The sequence below is a fragment of the Melospiza georgiana genome, chromosome 1, assembly GCF_028018845.1.
Source record: "Melospiza georgiana isolate bMelGeo1 chromosome 1, bMelGeo1.pri, whole genome shotgun sequence".
In the NCBI taxonomy this organism is placed as follows: Eukaryota; Metazoa; Chordata; class Aves; order Passeriformes; family Passerellidae; genus Melospiza; species Melospiza georgiana.
In genome coordinates this window covers 97871593-97897834 of record NC_080430.1, presented here as the reverse complement: position 1 = coordinate 97897834, position 26242 = coordinate 97871593, and positions in this window count along the sequence as shown.

Sequence of the window (26242 nt, the reverse complement as noted above, 5' to 3'; positions counted from 1 at the left end):
TTAAAGTAGATGCCTAGTTTAGAACTAGATGGTAATTTAGTACAAGCTAAAAATCTGTAATATTTAACAAATTTTTGAATGCATTTGCAATTCTTCATTTAAACATGCGCATTTTGACTAAGTGATTTTACCATATTTATTGTCAGACTCATGCCTTTATACAAGGCAAAAAATAAACACAGGAGTACAGGTTTTGGTGGGAAGGGTCCAATTGCCCTACTGAAGCAGGACCACGTTCACCAGGTTGATGGAACTATGTCCACACTGCTTTTGAATATTTCCAGAAAGGGACCACAATATTTCTAAGCAACCTTTTCCAGTGCTCAGTCACCCTCACAGCTAAAAACTGCTTCCAAATAATCAGACAGAAGATGCTGTGTTTTACTTCATGCCCATTACCTCCCATTCCTGTACATTGAACGGTGTCAGGATGTTCTATACACCCTCCCTTCAGTGGTTTGTTCACATTGGTAAGAGCTCGCTGAGATCTCCAGGATAAACCATCCCAGAACTCTCAACTAAGGAAAGAGATGCCCTTAAATCACCTTAGTGATCCTTTTTTGGACTCTCTTTTGTGCTTGGTACCTCAGAATTGGATCCAGAATTCCAGGTGTGCCTAAATGAAATGAAAGTCACTTGAAATTTATATGAAGCTTTCAATCATACTTGTATGAAGCTACCTATGATAATTTTCAGGTGAAAATACTACTTCTCTCATCTTTTATCAATCTTTCCACCAAAAATCTGGTGATAGTCCAGGACATGTCCTACCAGTCGTGTGCTATCTGCCAGGGATGTCTGAAACCTTTGACCATCAAGAAAACTGATCCCTTTCTTCTTTAGAGGAGAAGTTAATGTTGAAACCTGATGTTAGATGATCTGGAGATTTGATCTTGACTAGTCTGCATTTTAGTTGTTTTTTTTCCCTATCAAAAATTAAACATAGTTTTCAAAGCAGAAAATATCACAACCCATCTGCTTATTGTACTTGATCTTGCAGTGGCTCCTAAAGGAATTGCTCAGACATCTGAAGAAAAATAAAACCTATGTGGTAAGTGCAGAATAGAAGAGAAAATGACATAAAATTGGCAGTGCCAATTAAGATTATCAGCCGAGGAGGAAAAATTTAAAAATACTGTGGTAGGTAGAAATTAGGTAATCAAAATTATCCATGTATGATAAACTTCTAAGAGAACAGAAAGAAATTTTAGAATCATATGCAATTAATAGCAGAATTTATCTCTAAAAGGAAAAAAGTCCTAAGTCAGTTATACAACCATTTTACTGAATAATAAGAATTTTTTAATCAATTATTGACTATTGAGAGAATACATAATTTATTGTACTATCACATTGTAGTTACTTCTGATGTTTCTGCATGCAGGTGCTAAATCACATTATTGACTGTTGTAAAGTGCATTTGTTCTATAATGAAATACTTTCATTGTAGAAAATAAATCAGCGCACACTTTCATGTATACATGAAATCACCTGTAAAAACCTAGATGGCATTTCTGCAACTTGCTCTTATGATTGTATGTACTATAAAAGAGGGCAAAGAGTGTCCTTCAAATTTTAGGCTTTGTCCGTTAAAATAGAAAAAACTACCAATGAAGGAAATATGTAAATAGTAAGAAGATTACCATTAAAGCAAGGATAATTTTCAATTAATTTACAAGAGCACCATATAAAAGGGCAGTTGAGGTTCTGCTGTAGTGAGTATCCAGAGAAGTATTTGATATAATGCCATAACTCTTCCTACAGATTATAGGGGCAAGAAGAGATGCATCCTTGTTTAGAATGAATGTTATCAACAAAAAACGATAAAGAATTAGTCAAGTCGTCATTACAGGCAACAGTAGGCCTAATTTTATGTCAGATTCTACTGGATTGTTAGGATGAACTTGAACCTGTAGGAAAACTTTTTGAAAGATGGTTAGCTAATAGAAAAATAACTTCAATATTTGAGATTATCTTTATGAATCTACAAATTGGTACCTCAGTTGTTAGCTGTTTGGCATTCAGCTCCTGAAACAAAAAATCAATACCCAGAATGAAAGTAAAGGTATATATGATGAAGTGCCTTCGTGGTGAAAGAAGGAAGCCAGCTCCCCATCTCCTCCTTTCCCACCAGACTTTGTGCACAAGGAAGTTACAACAACCTCTGTAAGGGTCCCTGAGACACATTTCATGCTGGCATTTGTGAGCGCTTATTGAGTCAACTTGAGGGTCTTCAGGTGCCAAGGGTTACAGTACAGACAGTCACACTCTTTGGAAATCCAGCCCTACACCACGATCCTCTTGTGCTCCTGCTTCAGTGTGCTCCTACAGAGGGGGTGATAAATTCGGGTGAGCTCCACTGCCTCTCAGAGAAAACCAACAGTCACATAAGTCTGTCAACAAGCACTAAAGCTTTGGGGGGTTTATTTTATGGATATGGGTCTGGAAAAGTTAATATAATACTTTTTTTTTGCTTTCTTGCCTTAGGAGACTAGATACAAATAGAGACAAACAAGTGTTTTTAAGGCCAGGCTAGGCTGAAAACTTGCAGCCTGTCTCTGCTTCACACTAACTGCTGTTACCATGCTGAAAAATTGATGGTTTTCCTCTTTTGGGGACTTAGTTAGCAGGAAGAGAATAGATGGGGTAAAGAAAAGGGAGGAAAAAAGAGGGGGAAAAGGATAAAAAACGGGAAAAGGATGCCAGGAAAAGTTCAAACATGTGACAGTAAGGAAAAAAATTATTTTGGAATACAGAAATATATAAAAAGCAAAAGTGCTATAAAAGTTTTGAGGTAACAGTTAATAGGAAGTCAGCTATATTTCAGAGACTATGCCAGCAAGAAGAAAAGCAAAAATAACTTTGATATGATTTTAGGTGCAAACAGAGGTTCATCCATCATAGACCAGATACATATTAGGACCTACCTTAACGCCAGAGTTGTGGCTTTGCCCCATAATGTGGAGCCGTGGGCATCTCAAAATTTAGAAAATTTAAAGAATTCAGAATAGAAAAACCCAAACTGACATTCTATAAAACCTGACCTTTGAGGAAGGAATTAAAGTAGGGCAGAAACTTTATATATCCTGCTTAATGTATGTCAGAGAGACAAAACTTTGAAAAGCATGAATATAAAGCCATGAGAAAAATGACTTAAAGTCATCCAAGGGGGCATAAATACAATAAAAGGGGAACAACAAGCAATGTATAACTTCCTAGCCTTGAAATACATTCAGCTATAGAGCAGTCTTATAAGGCAGTGGTGGAAAACTCATCACTCCAGTACCTTCACCCTGTATTCTCTTGTTGCAATAAAATAAAAAATTACAGCATCAGAAGTAAAGTATATTCTGTTATTAAAAAGAAGAAAAAAAACTATTATGGACAGGACACCTGAACCAAATATTTTAAAATGGCCTTGGAAAAAAAAATTAAAAAAATTTGCAGGGAATATTATTTTCTTGGCAAAGAGAATGATAAGAGAATTGAATAGAATTATCATTACCAATTTACTTAAAGCCAGCTATGTCCATATTACAAAAAATCATACTCAGTAGTATCTTTCACTGAAACAGGCTTAGATACTAGGGACAGGGACCTACAACTTCAATACTTCTAAAAATCAAAAACTGAGCATAAAGCTAGTTGGGGCAAAAGTGTTTTGCTTTGTTATTTTTTAAATCTTACTTTAACACCTACAGTGTCAAGTGTAAAAAATTCTTGAAGTAACCATAGTGACAACAAATTTTTAAATATCACATTGAAGAGTTATTTGTGCTCTTCTGGGCTGGAGTGAGGGGAAACTGTCTGGGAAATAAACATTTACCCTTTTAGATCAATCTAGGTAAAGGACTTTTTTGACTGCCTGAGAAATAATGTAGCACAATCCAAGCAGTGAGAATAGGAGATGAACAGAAGGTAAACCACTGTGAGGCTACTAAAACAGAGTAATAGCAGTTCAGTCACACTCCGTGCATGGCAAGCATGCAAACACAGTCTGATATCACAAAGGCGTTTGATGAAAGAGGTAAATGAGACAGAACAAACAAAAATACTATTTTTGAACAGGCATTTTCCTTTAGCAGCAGCAGAAACAGCTTGTTCTCTCTCCATCAAAGGAAAATCTCTGCCCTGTACCTTGTTTCAACTTTAAAATTTCTTGCAATTTTTTTTGATATTTGCATCCCATTTGGTGAAGTTCCAAACTGAAATGAAACCTGTTCCAAGCTACCCCATGTGACTACAGACACTTGGTGAGCTGCCTGTCGTTTAACAGCACTGGGAAGCAGCAGCCAATACCCCATGGGCCCCTGTCCATAAGGGCCCCTGAGGCAAGAGCTGCTGCTGGTTTTGAATGCAGGTGAACTGCAGTGGATTTTCGACTCAATTTAAGGACAAGTGAGAAGTTCACAGAACTGATTTCCCAAAAGAAACTTGAAAGCAATAAAAATTATGTCACTTTGATCTCCCCTACCTCCCTACCAAAAAAAACCCCAAAAAAGGTGGTAACAGCCCTTCTTGTATTTATTGGACGTAGAACCAACAAGAGGCTGCTAAAGGATTTGAAGAACATGAACACAGGCTTGAATGGAACAGTCTGAAAAATTTCTTCTGCACAGGGAAAAGACTTTGTGCAACATGACCAAACAGTATGATGCATTAAAGCACACAGCTGCATGCAAGCAGAAAGAACATTTCAGGGCAGAGAATAGAACATGATACATTTTAAACAGAAATATTATGGCTCACATTTTTTCCAAGGCTAAGATGAAACTTTGGCAAATGTCCTAGTTTTACTGGTCACATTTACATTGTGGCAAATACAGAACAAGAAATACTGATTAAGAGTTTTCTCAGTGGGTATTTACAGATAAAATTAGAGCTATTTGTAAGTCCTTTGTTAGGTACCATCTTCCTTCCTCCTTTGTGAATTTACATCTGAGCACAGACATGGAATAATGAGGCCCAGAAATTATACTATACAATGAGACAAAGGATTATAAAGAGCTAATCAAACAAAAAAATCAGCTTGTAGCCAAAAGGAAGTAGTACATAAAAAATATTTTTTTTTTCTTCCACAAGCCACAGTGTAACTTGGGGCAAGAGTAATCTAATTTGAACTAAATATCCTTCTTTGCAATGAATGAAAATCTAGGGATTACACAAACTTGGCTATTCCACATTTAATATTAGCATACATGGGTATAAATATAGTGCATTTACAGATATAAATGTGAAAGCAGCACAGCTTCTTAAATATTTCTGCTTATCCCCTTCACTCACTGATGTGGTTAATCAGATTGACTTATAATATGTATCATTAGACCATTTCCATTAGGAAACATGTAAGATCTTGTCCATTTCATCTAGTACTTAAACAAAGTACTTCCAATCACTATAACCTGGCAATTATCTGATGAAAGATTTCTTGTCTGATAAATTCCTGTGAAAATCATTTCAGATCACAAATATAACATGAGTTCTGAGGAATCAACCAGGACATCCTAAATGCTGACTTTTTTTTTACAAAAAAGTGCTTCATTTTACCTTTTTCATATTATTTTCCTAACAATGTTTTAATGATTAACAATGCTTCCTAACTGTGTTTCAATATTTAAATATTTTTTGAAGGATGGCTTTTTTTTCTTTTACTTTCTTTTTTTTTTTTTTTTTCATTAGGAACAGATTAAAGCAAAGTTAAGTAATATCTGTGTGTGTTTTGCTTTGATATTACAGGGCCCATCTGCATATGCACCGTTTAATATTCCTGTCTATTTTGATTACAATTTTTGAAGGAAATTTAGGACTGAATTTAAAGTAACATAATAAGAAAATAATTTATTAAATAGATTGAAGCATATAATTAGCAGGAGGACATTTGATTTCTAACATGGGTATCTAACACAGGAATAGACCAAGGACTAGTGAAAGATGGTTATCTTTCACATCCCATGCTATGCCTACCCATGAACACAAGCTTCAAATTCAAAGAAAAAAAGATTTTAAAAGAAATCAAGCAGTATCTCTGCCTAAATCGTCCGCAAACTCTACAACTGTCCACTTAAAAGTCCATTCCTAAGCTTACTTTCAGCACCATTCATTCTAAATGAAAACACAGAAGTGTTTTATGAGACAGAGTACAACCAGAAGATGTTTCTGTATTTTGATAAGCAAGATGGGTCTCTCATATGGCCAAAGCTATTTTGCTTTTTGGTGTTTTTTAATGAAGACTAGAATTCAGACAATCCAAAACATGCATTCACATATTTATACATCAAGAAAAAGCTGTGCCAGGAAACAATAAGTCTGAATTATGTGTAAAATATGAACTCATATATCTTCAGTATTAGATTTGATTGTGCTGCAAAAACTTCAAACATGTTCTTACCTTGAAGTCTGTTAATGCAATTTTCCCATATTTTACATATTTTACAAAGATCTACACATTGCGGGAATTTAAATCATGCTTTTCTTTTACACTGATATATTGCAAAATTTAGGTTAATCAAACTTGTACATACAATCAAGAAAGCAAAACTTTCATACTCTGCTATTGCCCCACTGACACTTTATTATTGATTTCAATTTGGAATTCCTATAATTAATAATGAATTCTGAAAAAAAAGTAAAATTTTACCTCCACTCTGATTCAAGGCAATAGATGCTTCTCTGAATAGAAATACATTCTTAAATTATATTTATAGGCATAAATATTTGCTAACTTTCTGCTAAAAATTTTCTCAGAAATACAGAGTAAAATTCCCAGCTATATTTCAATGTTCAAAATAGGTTAGCCCTCTCAAAATCAATAAAGTTCATTCAGCTTGATTCCACTAGAGTGGGGTTTGCTTTCTTAGATTTAGCAAAAGGATATATTTCCACAGAATTTCAGAACAGAGTTTCTAGCCTTTGACAGTACATGAAGACTAATTTTGCAACTAGAAAAAATGGCAAAATTTGCTAATGCAATCCATATCTCTCAGATTCACCAGTCTTATGTCAGTTTGCAATATGAAATATTCTGGAACTACTGCTAATGGTAACATTTTTGCTGCAGCTAAAAAATTGTAATACTCTAGCAGAAGAAGATGAAATATGATTTACTTTTCCCTTGACTCATAAAATACTCCAAAATCTTGTTTCAAAAATTCTAGCTTTAATACCCACTGTTTGTGTCTATCAGAGGTTATTGCTGGGAGATACTTGGAGCAGCTCTGATCAGATAACTCCAGCATAGGCTCCTTCCCAAGAATCTGTTTTCTGCCAATGTCAGATATGGAATACTGAGCTGAATGGACCTTTTCCATCATCTAGTATTCCCATATTTTTAAGATGAATTTAAGCCAAAAAGAAAATATATAGAAGCAAGCGAGCAAATAATGTTTCTCAGTTTTTGCCTTTACCTATCCATACATCAGACAGACATTTCCATTTGCAAGAAAATTAATTATTGCTTCCAGTTCTGAGTGTGTGTGTGTGCATGTCCACATATATTGTGTGTGAATACATATACCAGCATGTAAACAGCTGGTTGTGACTGCCATTGCAGTCTCACTCTGGATGAAATAGATTTTTTTAAAATAGAAAATAACAATATTGTAATTTATTTTAATTTCCTGGCATTCAAAGAGATTAATTAATCCATTTTAATGACACCTACCTGGATGAATTAAATTTCAATTAGACTTTGATTAGAAAGAGATGACTAGAGGGGCTGCCACTAAAAAGAGAATAAAATAACCAGCAAGTTTGCCCTAAAGGACTGTGAACAAACCACAAACCAGAGGATACGGCTGGTGTCTGGCATTTTCAGTGCCTTTTTAATTGCAGCATCTTTTACCATATTTACTTCAAGAATTACATCTGATGCTTCCGTTATCTACCAAGGGCACTTTTCATCCTACAATTGTTCTACCCTACAATTTTCTGAAATCCTTGCAAGTGTTAGATCAGAATGTATCTTTAGACTTCCTGCATGTACGGATCAAGAGACAGTTCTTGATAAGTTAAAAAAAATATCGTAAGTTCCTGAAAGTAACAAGTTCCTGAAAATAACATATAGCTGGTAGAAAGTTACAAAAGGGCAAGGAATAAATGTCAGAAAGCAAAAGATGCACACCTTCTGTAGAGGTGAATATATATGGCAGAGTTTTGACCTGGACATAAAGCTGACAAGCAAAGTGTTAATGTTTACTAACTCTAATCATGTCTTCATAAAAAATTATCTTTACATGAGGAGGAAAAAACCCCAAAATTTGCAAGGAAACTCAATATTACCTTTTTAAAGTGCAAAGAGCTAGATACTTCAGTGATGCTTCAGATAAGTATACAAAAAACCATTTTTGAATGCTTACACTGACTTCTGAATAATTTCTACAGCAGTAGTTAATTGGACATCTTAGTTCCTGGGCTACATGGCAGTTCCTGAGTTATTTCCAAATTGCAGCACATACATCTATGCTTAAATTCCACTGCTTTGAATTTATCTTTTTCAAGTTCTGTTTTAGAAATGTGGCTGACCTGGCAGCTCCTGACTGCTTGATGTTCCTTCACTTTAATTCTAAATGCCATTAGAATTCTGCTTGCTCTACAGTCCCTCACTTCACTGTCACCAGCACACAGAGAATGATTGTGGAGGGAAGCTCTGTCTGAACAGCTAAAATCCAGAAACAACCCAGCTGGAGTCCAGGTCTCCATTTATATCAGCAAGTGCATTTTCACACAGTGAGACTAGAAAATGGAATATACACATGAAAATAAAAACATAATATTTGTACTTACATGACACCTGATTAAAAAAACCCCCACATTTTCTATGCAGTATTTAATCCTCAAATTACTTATTCCAGAGACATCATCTTCCAAATTTTTTATACTAATGAGACCTTGGTCGAGTTCATCCAATGGTTTTTCACAGAATCACATGATATGCTGAGTTGGAAGGGACCCACAAAGATCTTTGACTCCAACTCCTGTCCCTGCCCGGGACCAACCCCAAAGACATAAATTTACTTTTGGGCAGCACTTTTTAAAAAAAGACTTAAGTAGCTTACTAAAGGTCACAGTGGAGAAAAGCTTTAGAAACAGAAGATACTCGGTCTAAATCCAAGCATAAAATTGTGTCTGTGATCATTAAATATTTGGCACCTTTTAAGAAAATGTTACCAAAAATTACCTGGAACAGAGAGACAACTTTCCTTGCATAGGTCAAATACAGCAGCATTTAAAGTTAAAAAAGTACTTCTGTAGTGAAACCAAATGTTTGTGTAGTAGCAATGGTTAGGTGAAATAGAAATATAGACCACACTGCAAAGAGACCATCTGAAATAATGAATAGGCACTTCATTTGCTTCTAAAGTATATGGTAAGACAGTCCATCTACTTCAGTGTTGAATTACCAGAAGACAGAAAATGGAAAAAAAATAAGAAGAGGTTTATTCTAGTTCCCTTAGGCTAAAAGATCTGGACATCACTATAATTTCTAATGCTTATCTCACTCTTAGAAATACTAGTGAGAGCACACCAAAAATATATTTAACTATGAGATCTGCCTGTGTCATTATATTAAGGCAGGCTTTCTTCATGCATCAGCAGTGTCAGCAGAGAAATTAACATTTGGGAAATCATCAGCCTGTGATTCAAGGACATCTATCAATAAGTACACAATTTTCTTTCTGTCAATTGAGTATAAAGGAAGAAAGGAAGTCTTAATTTTTAAAATGACTTGTTAATCAACTATTTACCAGAGAATAGAGTTGTAAGCATCTGAAAACTGAATGTTCAGTTTGAGTTGTCTGCAATCATGAACTTCTGGGCACTGTTGTTTATGAGCTTATGGAAGAGAAGGTTAAAACTATTCTTCAATATCCTTACAATTTAAAAGCAAAAATTAATTCCCATATGTGTTCCTCCTTGGTCTTCCATGACCCCCAGTGCTTTTAGGACACACTACAATGAAATGTTGATGCCTCTACTCACAGGTGTCCAGCAGAAGAAAAATTTATTGGATGAGAAAAAACAAAAAATCTGGTCAAGAAAAATTTATTTTAATTAATGAAAAATTAAAAATAATCTCATTTTTACTCTAATTATAAATATTAGTCACACCTAAATGCTTAAAAATTTATAGAAAATATTTACATTCTTCCATCTCCTGGTCTCTGTATGTCTCAGGATTTCATGGGAGAAATTTTTCATTTTGAAATATTGATCTGATATTCACTACAAATCAGAGACCTTTTGCAACCTTTTAAAACTTGGGTTTACAAAGAGGATTTTGATTTTCACACACATTTAGACAGCTTATATACCCTTGTATTTTTCTCTCACATGATATTTCAGTTATAAATAGTCAAACAGGAAGAGCTGACTTTTTGGATTAGTTGCTCTGTGAAACATTTTAGACTATAATTTCATGAAAACAGAGTACTGTAACTCAGAGGGAGTTGAAATTATAACTTTCAATGTTCAAATATTACTTTTAACTTCATTTCATATCTAATGAGAATGCTTCTCCCTTTCCAAACATTTCTCTTATTATTACTATTTCCAAATGAAGAGGATGTTCTGTCTTTTCTATATTGCTTGCAAAAGCAATCTATAGTCCGGACTGAGAGAAAACTCCTTCATTAGGGAGAAGGAGATGAATGTCATTCTACTGCATGCATTTACTCACTTTAAAAATATTTACTGGTCATCTTGAAATACTTCAATGTCAATTAGTGTTTGTGCAGTAAACCAATTTTATTTCCACAGTCCCCTGTTTTGATTTCAAATCATAGAACCATAGGAGAGTATGGCTGGAAGGGACCTTAATGATCATCTAGTTCCAATGCCCCTGCCAGGCACAGGGACACTTCTCATTAGATTAGTTTCTCAATGCCCTGTCCAACCAACCATTGAAACCTGACAGGGTTGGGCCATCCACAACTTCTCTGGGCAACCTCTTCCAGTGCCTCACCACCCTCACAATAAAGAATTTCTTCTATCATCTGACCTAAATTTCCCCTTTTTTTTCAGTTTGAACCCATTGCTCTTTGTCCTATCGCTGCAGTTTGTGATGAAGAGTCCCACTCTGGTTTCCCTGCAGGCCCTCTTCAGATACCAGAACATTGCTGTGAGTTCTCCATGGAACCTTCTCTTCTATGGCCTGAGTAGTCCCAAATCTCTTAGCCTGTCTTCATAGCAGAAGTGCCTTAGTCCTCTTATCAACTCTATGGCCCTTCTCTGGACTTGTCCCAATAGTTCCATGTCCGTATGTTGTGGGCACCAGAACTTCGTGCAATACTCCAGGTGGGGCCTTTGCAAGAGCTGAAAGGAAGAACCACATCCCTTGACCTGCTGGCCACACTCCTTTTATGATCCTTCCTACAATCTTCCCACAGTCCTTTCTATGTATTTCAGAAGCATAGACAATTTTTCTTATACAGTGATGCAATATATTCAACACTGTGGTCTATGCAGCATGCTTTTACACATGCACATGCTGTTTTAAATCTGCAATAGTCTGCTGCCTCAAAATTACATTGCATCTATGTGAAACTACATAACACTGGAAAGCTGTAGGAAGTAGTTTCTCTCTGTGCCTAGAGCACATTAAATCTTGCTATACATTGTTCAGAATTTCCTTGCATTAAACATGATAATGATCTCAATTCACATGACCTGAAGTGATTTATTTTAGGCATCCCTTAAATGATGACTGCTTATGCTCACATGTTCATGAATATTGGAAGCATGAGTGGCTGCATGAAAATTGAAATTCAAAATGGACTACTGTAATTTCTAGGTGAATTTGATGTAATAAATTAAGATGCAAGGAATTTGCAGTGAGCTACTTTTATGAAAAAATCAATAAACTCTTGTAATAAAAATGGTAATAAACATGCTAGTTCAGTAAATAATGAAAAAAGTAGATTATGTGCTTTATTGGACTAATTAGGAAATGCTTTATAGGATCAAATGTTCTCACCAAAATTAAAGAAATTCCTTTTGGAAAGAGTCATGAAAATAATTTCCCTTTTTTTACTGAACTCTGAAAACTAGCGGAAACTCATTGAACTCTAGCTCTTCCACAGATTTTTAATGGGCTTTTTATATGGGATTTTAATTTAAGTTATAAAAAACAGTGTCTGAAAAGAAAAAAATCAAGAAAATTCCACACCTGAAATCCTGTATGATTGCAGATGTTTTATTTTGTGCTTGGTAAATGTATCAAAAAAAAAAATCACAGATTTTCTTAAAATTATTTTTACCTTAAGAGAGATTTTTACCTTAAGGGAGATTTCTTCCATTAGATAAAATTTTTTGCCCAGCTATGATTTTAAATATACATTCAGCATGGAGAAAACACAAAGGAAAAGAGCTTCCTGCTTTATTGAATGAAATCAGAATTACATCTTTGCTTTCCTTTAAATATGCGCTTAACTTGTTTTTCCAAATCGAGTTGAAAACAGTTACCCTTGGAAGGTGTCTTACCCTGCTCCCAATTAGTTTAATAGCAACTGTCAAGGATTTGAAGTATTCTGAGAGCACACTTTCTCTGTCACCCTCCTATTTCATGATTGGCTGTTAGTGACAAAATATATTCCTGCACAGTCACAGTTTCAAATGATTCTCTTTTAATTAGTCTAACTCAAAACCGTCTGTGACTGATAGAAATAACAATAGTTTCAACTTCTTTTCATCATGAAGTCTGAACTTTATGTGTCTTGTCCAGAAAACTGATTGTTTATGCCACAGCCTGTCCTAATGCCTTCAAAAATATTTGAGTCTTTTCTGACTTGTAAGAAAACCAAAGGGCTAAAATAGACAATTTGTAAAAAGCAGATCATTTAAAGAGGTGTGTAACTTCTAGTCAGGCAGAAGTTCAGGTTGCTGTTTCTTACTTTCATGAGAGAATAAAACTTTTCAGATATTTATTTTCTATCTTTAAATTTTATTTTATCAGCTTGCATTTATTTTATGGTAGATCAAGGTCCAACTTCAATCACGCCTGGATGGGCTAAAGAAATGAGGTAAAGGAAAGTGTTTTTTACAGGAAGAAGTCAAAACAAATTCAAAATATTCTTTCTGGTGCCTTAGCCCATAAAAATTCACATTTTCTGAAAATCTTTAGCTATTTTGTGCACCAGGTCAATATTAGCTATACATTTAATCTTCCATTTAATGCAGCTGCAGGCAATGAGATGTGGGGTTTATGCCTTGAAATAATCTACAACCAATCATAGACAATGCAATTCATCAGCCAAGCCATTAAAAAAAGGAATGGAGAACATGCAACTGGCTTTAAACTCTCTCAAGAAAGTTCTTTTAGCTTTTGTAAAAGGAACGGATAAAAGGAGGCATAAGGAGAAATTCTAGCTGTAAGGCTGGCCTTGCAGTATGTGACTGGCTGCCATGGAGAGATCAGCCACACAGGAGACTCCAGTCGATGTAAGAGGAGCACAGGTATGTGCGCAGGAACCAGAGGGACTGAGAAATTGATAGGCCAGATTCATGCCAGATATGTATGCCACGCCAATAAAACCAGGGTTTTTCCAAGAGAAAAGATTGCTCTGTTAAATGGGGTTTAATCTTGGTTGGACATGTCAGGTACTGCTGACTTGAACTTTTTATGTGGTTTAAAATAACAGTCTCCCCAAAACCAAAATAAAGCAAAACAAACCCCCACAATAATTACAGGAAAGTGTTCTATTTGATTTTTATGAAAAAGGCATTTTCTCCTGCAGCAGATATACCAGTGGTTGAAGAGACAATGAAGGAGAATGCATTTCAGTGTAGTCCAATATGAAAGGAATGTAAATAAGGTTTCAGGAGCTTTGTCTCAAAATCATATATGCACAATCATGTATGCAAACTATTTAAAATTTTTACTTTTACCCATAGTGTTATTCTTTAATTGTCTACAATGCTCCCCCAAATTGATACCAAAAACATCATTATAGTTCTTTGTAATTAACTTTAATTTTAATTAGCTTCATTCTGTGGCCAGTCCATGGCCATTTAGTTCAGCGAGAGTTGGAACAATCTCGTAACTTGGCAGTTGCAAATTTTCTTAAGTATTATTTTTATACAAAATATTATTTTTTCTTGTCATAGGGAAACATATGCTTTTATTCCCCACCATGTTTTCCTCTAAATCATGCACTGTGTCGTTACATATCAGCAATTAAGGACCTAAATGGTTTAAAACACGGGATTTGTTTCCACAGACTTGCTTAAAAATAGAAACATCTCTACTCAGAGATACATTTTTTGTGTAGGATATTTATTACAGTAATGAGGTATTTTTAAAGAAAAATACAGCAAACACAATATTTACTTGCTATTTGGTAAAACTATGAAAGAACACACAGACATGGAGGATTCAGTAGCCAATCTAGGGTGCTAAAACCTATTAATTCAATTTTAAAAATGCAAACTATCTTTCTATTTTTCCCATGTATCTTTTTTTATATTATATTCACCTTAATGCTCTAACAAAAGCTATGAAGTTGGTAACCACATTATTTAGGTTAATACTTTACAAGTTCACCTTATACTATTGCATAATCTCAATTAATCACTGCATTTCATAATGTATTATTCAATCTGTTCAAGGAATCAGGACAATTATGACTAGAAAAATTGTGCTGGAGATTTTACTTTTTCTACATTTTCTTCCCTAAAAAAATACCTTATTAATATAACTGGAATTATTAAAATTTCATCATGTGGTAAGACATTTTTTCATTTTTTCTTTTCTTCAGAAATCCTTCAATTTTTCAGTGTTTTACATGTGGTCAGAGTGACCCGTTCTTCCTTATAAAAGTCACTTGGTACCTTTTGCAGTCTTAAACTATTGAGTTGCTCCGATGAACCTTCACCTTCTTTATTAATTTTTTTTTACCAGACTTGGAATATACATGGCCTGAAAATACATTATATGTTAATCTCACTATAACAGAGTTCATTACAGTTCATAGCCTAAATAAGGGTCCTTCTTGCCTTATTCACTTCATTTTGCCATGTAAACCCAATGAAGTGCCTTATCCACTTTATTGGGTTTACATGGCAAAATTTTGGTAGTGGAGTTACCGCAGGGGTGGCCGTTGTGAAAAGACATCAGAAACTCTCCCCATGCCTTGACAGAGCCATTTTCATCCAGCTCCAAGACAGTCCTGTCTCTGGCCACAGCTGAGATCATCAGGAGCATTGGGATTTAGAATGTTTAAGAAGGAAAAGTATTAAATGGCAGCTGGGAGAGAGGAGAGAATATCTGAAAGAAAGAGTCCTGCAGACAAGGTCAGTGGAGAAGGAAGGTTTCAGGAACTAAGATTTCCCTGCAACCCATGGTGCAGCCCATGGAACTCTACAGGGATGCAGAGCTCCACCTGTAGCATGTGGAGTACCCTCTGCTGGAGCAGATGGATGTCCGAGGGAGGCTGTGACACTGTGAGAAGCTGGCAGGATCTGTGGCTCCATGGAGAGAGACGCCCACCTGGATGGCAGGTTGGCTGGCAGAAAAATCTTGTGATCTCAGGAGAAACATACTGTGACCAAGTTTGTTCCTGAGGGGCTGCACCCTATGGAATAGGGAACGTGCTGGAGCAGTTGGTGAAGTACTGCAGCCCATGAGGAAACCATCTGTGTTGCAGAAGCTCTGGAATGACTGTTTTCCTTGGGTGGGTCCTCACACTGGAGCAGGGAAAGGGGGTAAGGAAGAAAGAGTATTAGAGACATGTCATGAACTTACTCTACCTTCCTTTCTCCTGGGGCTTCTGTGTGGGGTTGAGCTGGGAGTAAAGTTTAGCCTGCAAGAAAGGGAGAAGTGTAGAGAAGGTGTTTTTAGATTTGTTCTTCTCATTATCCTAATCTGTTTGATTGACAGTAAGATGCATTTCTTGCCTGATGCTGAGTCTGTTTTGGCCATGACAGTAATTGGTAAGTGATTTTTCTGTCCTTATCTTGATCCATGGGCTTGTTGCAGTACTTTCTCTCCTTGTATTTTTGACCAAGAGAAGTGGTATAGCAGCTGGTGGCCAGCCAAGGTCAAACCATCACATCCACTTCACTTTTTTTCTTTGTTTCTTTAGAGGTAAAATGAAGAGTCTCTAAAAGAGACTAAGACTTTCTCAGGGAATCTAAGTCTCTACTAAACAATACTGGGAAGACCATACCAGCACATGTATGTGAGTGTATAAATGTTCTGAAGCATTTCTAAGATGTTTGTATACATGTAGTCCAGACTACATTTTAGAATGCCTGAAGGTACAGCTTTCTGCTGATGAACACTTTGTGGAAGTTCCTCTTGGTCTTTTTTTTATCTGTGCAGGCACACAAATTTGGGTAGAGAAAAGAAAGATTGGTTTTTCTGAAGTACATCTAATATGGGAAATATTGCCATTGACACATATGTAGCAGTTCCTTTGCAAGTACTTAGCATTTCTTTTACTTGGTTTCATTTTATTTTATATGAATTAGTCAAGAAAGGAAGAAACTAATTTTCTGAGAATTTTCTTCCAACCATCTCCAAGGGCTTGGAAGGGTTTGTACCCTACAGTTCTCTCTCATATCAGGCACCTGACAGGAGTCCATAACATAATGCATGTATTAGTTCAGAACATTCTCTGCTCATGTCCTCAAAGTTAGTTTTAATACTAAAACAGGAAGACATAGGCTCCTATCTGTTAACTGGAATATTGTCTTATTTTGATTTTGATAGTATCTAGTAGTTTAGTAAATAGAGGTATTAAATTGAGTCATAAATAAGGATGTTCAACGTCCATTATTCAATGCAATATTTTTATTCATACTTTCAAGCTTAGAAGAAGGAGATTCCTTCCCAGCTTTTGTACTGATGAATATCAAGTCTAAGCCAGAATGGCTGGAAGCAAACCTGGATGCAAGTATTTCATTTGCTGCCCACCTATATTTCACTGATAGTGACCTTGTTATTTCCACTGAGGAGCTGAATTTTATTACCTGTCCTCAGATACACTGGTCCACTTTTCTCCAAGATGGATTGTTTACTGTTTGCATCTGTCAGTATCCTAACTGGTGGTCATAGAGTTCCTTCACTGGGTATAGTAAGGCAAATTTCAGCAGAATTATGCTGATTCAATTCAAAGTAATCAATTACACTGTTTGCATGGATCTTTAAAATACTTTTTGTCACAGATCTTTAAAATAGCATTCGCATTGTCTATGCCAATCAATATGTAAATATTATAGGCACTCTCAGGTCTCAGTTTCTCAAACAAACATTTAAAAAATTAATTTTTTGCTAAAAACAAGACAGAAAATGTGTTGTCTCCTAAATTACTAGGCTTAAAGGTGGAAATTGTACAAGAGTATGTCTACAAAGCAAACCCAAACCAGGAAAGGAAACTATTAGAAGCAGAGATGCCTCTTTCTCCAGGAAGGGACATGTTTCTGGACAGTGTCCTGTTCTTGCACTGTTAACATCAGCTGTTGTTGTACTACTAGCACTAGCTTCCAGAGTGTGATAAATAAAAACACTCCTCACAGGCAGAATATATCAACTTCATTTCACATTAATATTGCATGTTATAACTACAAAATTTTATGTAGCCAGGTAAAGTGGAATTATCACCTGTCACTGAGTACAAAGACAGACACACAGCAAGTATTTATTCCTTATTTAAGCCTATTACTATTTACTGTTAGTTAGGTTTTTCCTTTAGGTGTGATTTTCACTTTCTTTGACTACCAACTCATCACAAATGGAATTGGAAAACTATCTGGCTCATCATAGTACTGGGATCATTACTTCATGGCTGGTATACACATGTGATTAAAAATATGATGTTTTTCACAATAATCTGACTTTATTTTAACTTCTGCAGATGGTCTGTGATTGTTATTCTTTTCTACCCTTGGAAGCTTGAGGCATAAACCATAGCAGTTGCTCATTTTCTGTAACATGTAACCAAAATATTTAACCAACAGTCATTTTACTCTCCAATTTTAATCTCAAGAATATTAGCCTTCTGTTTTCTTTTTTTCTCTTGCTCCCCTGTGCAAATTGCACCCAGCTATATCAATATTGCTGTTATGAATATTATCTCATGAACTTTCAGTTATAATAATTGATAGTCACCATCATTCAGTAACATTCTAGGCAATGATTATTCATACACTTCAGGTATTTAAGTACTTTAAGAAAATTATAATTAGTATAATAAACTTCATATTGAGTTGCAAACTCAGTTCAGTGTATCTTGGACTGAGAAGACAAAAAATGTTCTAATAAACAACACTTTCCTCAACTCACCTGCATGCTAAGCCTTGTAACAAACATTGCCATTCTAGGGAGGGTCCAGGAAACTGACACTGTACCTGTATAAACTATTGTGAGGTAAATCAGGAGTGAAGGAGTCAACTCCCTTCGAAGAAACCCATGCAATTGTCAGTACAACAAATCATCTACAAATCATCTGAGATCTCGTTTCTCAGCTTGTATACATCTTCCTTCTTCTGTGTCTGACCACAGCAGTGTGCCATCATGCTCTTTAAAATTCTTGTGGGAATTTATTGTCAATGCACCATGCACTGACACTGAAAAATGAAGCCCATTTTAAAGATTTAAAACACTGCTTACTTCCATCTGTTTTCCGTAAAAGATTATGCCAAGTAAAGGTCTTAACATAACAGTCTTAACATGTTGATTACATCAGTGAAACAATTAAAGAATATTTCTACAAGATCCAGTAAAACTACTCTAAATTAGGCAATGTGAGACTTCAGAGTGCAATTCAAGACTCATCTGTTGTACTCCTTGTGTATGGTCTATGTTCTAAGGGTTTTCAATTAGAGCAATAATTCCTTTCCTTTGAATGATTCTCTTCATGATACCAAGAATAGCTGATGTATGTGTAAACCTTTAGGGCAAAGGATAGACAGAAAAGGAGGATAGAAGCAAGAACAAAGCAACCTGCAAAAGGACAGACTAGCAGAAAAGAAATTAGTTTAGATCCAGCACACCCTCTCAGCCAGGTGTTCTTCACTGCATTCATTTCACCTGCTGTTGTATCTTGTTGCAGTATCCAAAAAGAAGAGTCACCAGAACCAATTAAACAAAAGCTAATGTCTAGCCTTCAGATTTTCTTTTCTTTTGCCTTGATTTTCACTAAGTTCTGCACTTTAACAAAAACAACCAAAAAAAAAAAAAAAAAAAAAAAGAAAAAAGGAAAAAAAAAAGAAAAAAAAAAGAATAATAGGGAGAAATAAAAGAAAGGGAAAAAAAAGAAAGAGAACCGGGGAACTGCTTTTTACTTCTTCTTTATATTTTAGTATGTGCATTGTATCTGCTGACTTTGCATGAGCTATTGTTGGACAATTCCTCATTGGACCAGCCATTCCAAGATATGTCTAACAGAAATAAAAAGTCTTCAAAAAGTTTTGACTGATTTACAATGAGGTACTATGATGGGTCAGAGCAGGTGAAAAGCATATAACTCTGTACTCTAATACAAGTCTTCAAAATTTTAGCCACATTTGTTGAAGCTATATGTCATGTTTCTTTCAAATTTCTCTAACTTTAAGAATTCCATATCACTATTTGAAACTATTGTAATACATGTTAATATATATGCTTGCCCTTTATTTGTGATTGTAAGGCATGTTCATCAAATTAAAGTTATGGTAAAATATGTTTTTCTATTGTAGATGAATATAAGAATATTTTTAATAAATCCCTTTGTAGCCCAAAACACTGAAAAGGAGGAAAAGAAAGAAGAAAATGAAAAGTACTTCAAAGAACAATTTAGGGGAAAAAAGAGTGATTAATATTACAGCAGGACCCTCTTCAGGACACTCCAAAATATTATATTCAGTGCTGCTCATACCATTTAATTTTGAAATTATTATTCCCAAGTCAACTTCAAACATCTCCTCCCTTAAAAGAAAATGAGTCATTAACCATGCCAACAGATTTCTGCTGTTATATTCCACTAAATTAGGGTGCTAAGAAAATAGCATACATATTTATGAGAAGGGTTTCTACATAGAAGGATGCCATCAACTCCTAATCAAAAGAAATAACACTTAAAAATATTTATGAGTTATTGAATAAATAGTTAAAGATAATGAAAATAGGCAGATAAACAACATCAACAGCAACAGAAAAAACTCCCAATACTATAGAAAACACCTTTTATTTCCTAACTCATTAATACAAAAACCATTCTTATCACCTTCTATTTATTACAAACTGTTCCCCCTATCAGACAGCTAAGATGAATAGAGCAATGCACAAAGATTCACAGACCCTGCAAGACAGAAAGATACAACTGTTGTCTTTGTGAATATAGACTGTGGGCCAACACAGTGATTTTGATTATTTTCCTTTTATTTTTTTCCATTCCACATAGTCCAAAGGCTTTCTGAAACACTACAATGAGACTGTAGGCTTCAAGGTGCACAAGGTGTTTGTCATTGATGTCTCTCCTACTGCTGGTATTCTCACCACTCTGTAAAAACTACCTCTTCTAATCCCATTTTTACATAAATAACACCCTCCTTCCATGTAGTCCCTCAAAACACACACACCATACCACAGAAAGTGACTATATGTAGAATTTAGTCACTATATGTAGACTATATGTGCAGCAACCCCTTCCCTTCATGTATCCTTAGGTACCTGAAGACTTACTCCTCCTTCATCCTTTCCTCTAGGGCTTTCCTTTTTTAACCTAAGATGCTCAATGCTATTTAGCATGATTTGATTTTACAACTATTTCTTTTCTTCAGAGTCCTACCCTGGATGCACTCTAGGTGAACTATACCTCTCTCAGAGCCCAGTGATAAAAAGTGGATAAAATATTGCTATGAAATTATGTGGGAATGGAGGAGAGCATTATTATCAGAGTTGCCTCTGTGATTTGTGACTATATGATTGATTGCATTCATTTTGATCCTTTAATCCCTTCTACAAAACTGAACAGTTTCTCATAAGTTTGCTTTTGTGCACTTCATTATTTCTGCAAAAATGTTGATTTTTTGGGTTGTATCCAGGTATTTCAGATTAATTCCTCCTTTTGAAGATTATTTTGAATATGCCCTCTGTCTTCCTAGTACCCTTATGATTCATCCTACCAGATTTTCCACTACACTATCCTGTCTGATAAAACATTGAGCAGAACTAAACCTACCTTTAGATCGCTCTGAAATACTGTCCAGTACCTCCTTCCTTTTTACCTGTGAATAGTCAATAAATGTGAAAATTCTGTCAGAGTCACGTTCTTCAGAAATGTACAAAATAGTTTCTTCTTATTTAGAAAAATGCCATGCAAGATAATATTCTCAGACTCAATATCAAGAGGGTATGTACCTAATGTGTCCCTCATTTGCAAAGCCTGTTAATTTTTTCAGAAAGATATTTCCACTGTTTGACATCATTTGTTGACATATCAGATACTACTCATCTGCATGTTGTCTTCTGAGTGGTTTATATCTTATTTGCTGAGATTTTATTCTGTTATTATTTTCTCTTTGGCCTCTGAAAAACATAGAAAAGGATTTTCAACCAAATGAAAATTCTCACATTTTACCAGAGCACTTGTATTGGCTTTTTTCAAATAAATTCAAGAAGCAGCTTTCTTCTACTGAAGAGTTTGGGGTTTGAGGGGATTTTTGATATGGTTTTATTTTTTCACTTTTTAATTTCTATTTCCACATCATATAGTCTAGATTTAATGTGGACATATTTTTACAGTTCCCCACATTCCTATCTATAATTCACGATACATCTGCTTTTTTATATATTTCAAAGTCTTGAATTTTGCTCTTTTCACCTCCAAAACTTTATGTGTCCCTGTCATCTCTTTCATCTTATGAGTAGCTGATCCATATTTATCCCATTTACTTGAAAATAAAAAATTCAGTAGAAATAATAATGATACCTTTTTATTAAAAAAAAAAAAAAGTTTGGGGGATTTTTCTTAACATGGAGTTTTGGGGTGATATCCCAAACTTATAAAATAAGTTTTCATTAGTTCCCTATTCTTCAGAGTAGCACAATAATATCAGTTAGTACTGGTGAAAATCACATTAAGTCTTATTCGCCCATTTTTACAATACCAGGCGATTGAATTATAACTTTTCAGAGAGTTTTAGAAAGTCAGAAAGCACATCCTTAAAAGTATGGGTTACTCAAGCCTACCACTGCTGCTGCTGCAAAAGCAGATGAGAGAAGAAAATGCCTGTACTGTCTTTCACTAAACAAAAGAGAAGGTTACTAAGGATATACACCATTATTCATTATAGGAATATGAGTGCCGGCATCAGTTAAGGAAGTATTGTTAGGTGGAAATCAAACAGCCAGTTCCTTTTTCAATGTCCCAGTTTTACCCTTCGCACTTACCCAGAAGTTCTGCCTTGCTTCTGCCTTGTCTCCACAGCTGATGCTGGGCAATTGGAGCGCTGGATGTGTCTCACCCACCACAGCTGTGCCATGGAAACCACGCTGTCCTTCGCATACACGTGCAGGCAGGGTCATGATGCACAGCCCAGATAATGCCATTAACCAGTGTGTGCACTGAGTTTGTACAGCCCTTGGATCCCTAAGTTGTTACAGAGCTTGCAAGAGTTTCTCAGGGTGAAGAGAGAGACGAGAATGTTGGCCTCACGTTCAGAAGGCTTGATTTATTATTTTATGATATATATTACATTATTACCATACTAAAAAGAATAGAAGGAAAAGTTCTCAGAATGCCAGCAAGCTAATAATATAAAATGAATGAATAACAAAGTTCTGTGTCCAGGCAGAAAGCAAGAACAGCTCTGCTGCGAGTGGTCAGTAAATTCAAACATTCACCCCAGACCAATCACGGACACACCTGTTGCATTCCACAGCAGCAGATAACCATTGTTTACATTTTGTTGCTGAGGCCACAGCCTCTCAGAAAGGGGAAAAATCCCAAAGAAAGGATTTTTATGAAAACATGTCGGTGACAGTAAGGAAAACACCAAAGCCAGTGAAGCTTATCCTCCAGTCATGGACATGCAATCACTGTTATCTTAACACTTTAATGAGACTCATTAGCAATTTACTACACTGCAAATACATTGCTTTTAATTAATTTCAGTGGAATACTTGATATAGTGATTTGCTAACTGCTCCATAGGACATGGACTAAAATCACAGGAAAGACAAATTGTGTGCAAAATAATTTTGTTCCTACCTGGGTTCAGGAAATAATGAAAATTATTAGATTCAAGTAGAACAAATTAGCTATAGCTGCAGATAGTCATCTCACAGTTTAGTGCCTTTCCTAAAACATACATTAATTTATTTGCAGATTGGAGGCTACTTATTCTAAACTCTGAAGGGAGCATATTTTAGCCATAATTTGGAAGGCTGAACTAGAGAAGTCCTCATCCTCTTTCATAACATGAGTGACATAATCTGGACAGGTTGTAGCACTATTCATATTCCAAGAAGATGACTCATGGACAACACATAGAGTCCTTACCCTAAATGAACTTTCAACTGTTTCAAAGAGTCAGCAAATTTGACCTTACTACTCAGCTGAATAAATTAGTATTGGATAGATGGAAATATATCTCCACATTAAAAAAATAAAATTTAAAAAAATGGTACAATAAATAAAGAAAAAGAAAATTAAATATCATGCATTAGAAAGAGTTTTGCTTTTTTAAGTGCTACATATAAAAGTCTCACAAGAATGTGTCAACTCTAAAGTTTCACAGCTGCAAGCAATATTAAAATATTTTACTTTAAATGGAAGGCATATGCACTCATAGATGTAAAAATTCCACTTCTTTTCCGCAGCATTATTTCTCCAAGTTTTAGGGGAAGGGGTGGGGGGCAGTGGGTGTTTTTTGTTTTACCTCGTTTTGTCATTATTTTTATTTTCTTTTAAATACTTTGAATCCAAACTCTCAGAAATGTCATGTTTTATCTCTGAGTTTTCCTAATGATCACATAGTTGTCTGGGGATTTGGTTCCTTGTTAGCCTTTAGTCCTAAACAGCCCTGCTGAGCACTGTTGCTTTCTAATTATTTTAAGCGTATCAATTAAACCTTCTTCTTAGTGTTTACATCAGAGACTTCTGTGTAAGAATGGCAGAAACCCTCACAGAAAGCCTTCAGCTCAGTTCAAAGACTGGTGACAAAGGTCATTAACAAAATGACTGAAAGAGAAGGGTTTCTTTCTTCACAGTCTTGAAAAGGGAAAGAAAGTGTAATGAGAACCCTACTCTGAATCCTCACTTTCTCAGTGCTAGCTGCAGCCCGTAAAAATGCCTGATTACAAGAAATCTATTCAAAGACCTTTCTTTAACCTGAAATAAAAAAAAAAAAAAAAATAAAAATGAAAGTGCTTTCCCCCATCTCTTAAAAAAAAAAAAAAAGGGGGAAACATTTAGCTCCACTTCAACTTGCCAGATATCAACTGGAAATACAATGCAATAGAGAGAAAGTCATCTAAGAGTTCCTGGAGCTTGTGGAAGAAAACTTTCTGACACAGCTGGCAAGAGAGCCAGTTGGGATGGATGGCCACAGGACCTGGGGTTTTTTAGCGCACAGAGCACTTGTGGGTGCTGTGATGGTTGGAGGCCATCTCGGGCATACCAGTCATGAAATTTATATTAATTTCAGCCCGGAGATGTAGCATTATATAAAGAATAAAATAAACTCCTAAGAGTATTTCTGTTATGTGTTTGATTTCTCAATTGGAATGAAGCATGTACAGGTGTGCCATCATAAGAAGAGATATGATAACTAATTTATTTAATTGAGATTAAACTTTATTGAAAATTTTAAATAAATATTATAGAATTGTAAATCCAATCTAGTGTTCAAAATAATTATATATATATATATATATATATATACTGCGCAGGATAGGGACATAATTAGATCTTGATAAAATAACCATACTTTTTACTACCTCACTTATTTCCTCTTTATTTTTTCATGCAACACTTGCAGGTGATCTCGTCTTCCCACAGGACTGCTTTGTATGTGCCCATTTTTCCATTCAGAGCCGTGAATCCTTCTCAGGGCTAATCAGACAGGATTATGGCAATACTATTCATGTTATTTGAGAACAGAGACTCATAATGCCCATCTCCTATATTGGTCAAGACTGGATTTTTGCAGGGGTGCATAAATAAAGAAAAAGAAGTTAGGCACATCTCTCAATAAAGATTCCTTTTGTAAGTAAGAGGTTTTAGTGTTGTACCCACATCATTGTAGTTAATAGCCCTTAATGGGGCTTACTTCCATCCATTCAGCTAATTGCTTTTTGAACTGATTTATATTTTGGCATCAAAAGCATCCTGCAGCAAGGAGCTACATAATTTATTTATTTATACATTTACACAATGTATTATATGAAAAGCAATTTACACTTCAGCCTGGTAATTTACTTGGGCACTGGCTGGTTTTTGTGTCATGAATGGTGAATAAGATATCCTAAATCACTTCTGACCTGCCATTCATGACTTCATATATTTCAATTATACCATCCTTACTCATGCCTTTTCCAAATTTGAATAACCTTGCTTATAAAATTTCTCCTTGTATAGAAGTCATTCTCTATGGTTCGTTATCAAAATTACCCTTGCCAGTACCATTTTTAATTCTGGTGATCACAGTCCAGTTGAACAATGAGTTTTACTCTTCTGTAACTTCATAGTGGAACAACACACAGGAAACAATATATGCAACAGCAGACTTCACACACTTTTTTTTTGTTAACACCAATCTATTTTTTTCCTCTTTTGGACAGTAGTGATTCTATAAAGGTATTTTTATTGTAATCTCACGGTAGTTCAATTTCTCTAATAACCTTGTTGAGACAATTTTGCAACAGATTCTTGCCAATGCATGCATACTGTACCAACCACATCAAATTTGGCTGTGTGCTCAAGCGACTTACACATACGACAGATGAATGTAAAATGCGACACCTCTTTACAAAAGCCACATTAACTATTCTCCATTGCATCATGCCTATCAATGCATTTCTTAATGCAACAATTTCCTAGCATTTAAAAAGGTTTACTCAGCATGAAAGTGAGATTAAGTTGCCTGTAGTTCTTTGAGTTTTAAATATCTTAACTCCTCATTAGCCAAGTATCAAAATTAATTAGAAAAATTACTTACAAATCACTAATTTTTACCCAATTAGCAATTATCAATCACAACTATAAGTTCAGCAATGTCTCTGTTTTTTCTCCTGAAACTCCTGGTTGAAAACATTTCAATCTTG